This window comes from Nannospalax galili, unplaced genomic scaffold (genome assembly GCF_000622305.1).
Source record: "Nannospalax galili isolate Female #2095 unplaced genomic scaffold, S.galili_v1.0 scaffold127, whole genome shotgun sequence".
NCBI classification, from domain to species: Eukaryota; Metazoa; Chordata; class Mammalia; order Rodentia; family Spalacidae; genus Nannospalax; species Nannospalax galili.
Window position 1 is genome coordinate 1859112 of NW_008360326.1, and position 2076 is coordinate 1861187.

Below are 2076 nucleotides of genomic sequence, written 5' to 3' on the forward strand. Positions count from 1 at the left end.
TAATACTCTTGCAAAGGACCCAAGTTCAGTTCCCAGCACCCAGGTTGTAAGGCAGCTCACAACTACCTCTAACTCCAACTCTAAAGTATCCAATGCCCTCTTCTAGCCTCCAAGAGAACAATACTTACATGCACATGCCCACACACACATATATATAAATAAAAAATAAAAATAAAATCTCTTTTCAAATATACATTACATGGATGCATGAAATTGTCCAAAAAAAAAGCATTTAAAAAATCTTATGCCAGGCTGTCACATGTCTAACAGTTCCAGTATATGCATCTTTATTGGCTGCCTGGCTTTCTCTCTTCTCCACCTAACTCCAGAACATTTTCATTAAATGCCCCCATCACAGATTCATTGCTTTGGTTTATGATATTGTTTGGGTTACAAGCAATATTCCCAGTCATTAACTCTATAATGTATAAATTTGTTGATGAGTGGCTTCATGAAAAGTGAGGCAAAGAATAACTGCATCATAGTAGGTCAAAGACAGTCTTTGCCTAGACATAGTTTAAGAGAGGCATTTCATTGGATATTGGCAGCTAATAGGTAATATGGACCACTGGAAAGCTGATTATTAAGAATTTAAACTCGCCCTGGCACTGCCTCCATCCTGGCAGCTCGATCTCAAGGACCACCACATCTCTACCTTCAAGAACTGACCCTTCCTGGAGGGCTGCGCCTGCACCCCAGAGTGGATCGTGGAGACTGGCTTCATCCATTGTCCCACTGAGGATGAACCAAACTTGCCCAGTGTTTCTTCTGCTTCAAAGAGCTGGAAGGGTGGGAGCCAGATGACAACCCCAGGTGGAGATCCTGTTTTGCCAGCACCATTTGTTGAAGATGGAAACTCCATTGTGTGTTCTTGCCCCTTTGTCAAATATCAGCAAGAGTTTCAAGCACTATATTGAAAAGGAGTGGAGATGGTAGATAGCCCTGTTTGGTTCCTGATTTTAATGGGAATGCTTCCAGTTTTTTTCCATTTAGAATGATGTTGGCCATGGGTTTGTTGTATATAGCTTTAGTTAAGTTGAGAGAGGAACATAAAAAGCACTCATCTGGGTGTGCCTTCCTGTCTGTCAAGAAGCAGTTTGAAGAACTAACCCTCAGCAAATTTTTGAAACTGGATAAAGAAAGAGCCAAGAGCAAAATGCAAAGGAAACCAACAGCAAGCAGAATTTGAAGAAACTGCAAAGACAAGTCCTCCATGCCATTGAGCAGCTGGCTGCCTTGGAGTGAGCCCTTGCCTGCTGGGGCGTGGTCCCCAAAGACATGCTACATCCAAGCCATCTTCCTGCTTTCCCAACCTTCCTGTGCAAACTCCAACAGTATCTTAGGGAAGGAAAATGCCAGTATTTTGAAGCTGGATATTTAACATTATTTTTGTTTTTGCTTGAAAGCAGTACCAGTCTGTGTGGCTGGTGCTGTTGGTCACAGTGGTTTTCTCTCTCTCTCTCTCTCTCTCTCTCTCTCTCTCTCTCTCTTCTCTCTCCCCCTCCCCTCCCCTCCCCTCCCTCCTTCCCCCATCCCCCCTCTCTTTCTCTTATGCTATTGGTCACATTGGCTACCTCTCTCTCCCTCTCTCTCCCTCCCTCCCTTGCCCCCTCTCTCCCCATTGTGGCTTTGCTCTGTTAAGTCCTAGACTTAGGCAGTGAGGAGGGCAGTGTCCCTATGACAGGACCTGACTTGGGGGTGTGGGGGGATGTCCATGTAGAGTTTCTGGTCTTCATTTTTGCAATACTCTGACCAGCTGATATGTCCCCTGCTTAGTGCCCACGCTGTTATTTATATGTTGGACATTGACCCACCTGCCTTTCTAATATGAGTCTTCCTAATGCAAGGCAATGGAATAAAATCACTTTAAAAGTGAGAAAAAAAAGAATTTAAACTCACAGATGAGTTGGAAGGTCTGAAATCTTTCTTCACAGATAACTGAAGGTAAATACATAGATAAGGGACCTCTATTTAATCTCGAACAGGAGAAAGAAAAACAAATGGTGAAAGAGAGCCAAGAGAGAAAAATAAGGACGAGTTCATCTAGTTTGCTAGAACCTGGGTCCACATAAAGAG

The 2076-nt window shown here is 43.5% G+C and overlaps 1 pseudogene; it reads left to right on the forward strand.

The window, feature by feature from the left end:
- Positions 1–439: 439 nt before the first annotated feature.
- LOC103727806 lies at positions 440–1245 on the forward strand (annotated as a pseudogene).
- Positions 1246–2076: the final 831 nt, after the last annotated feature.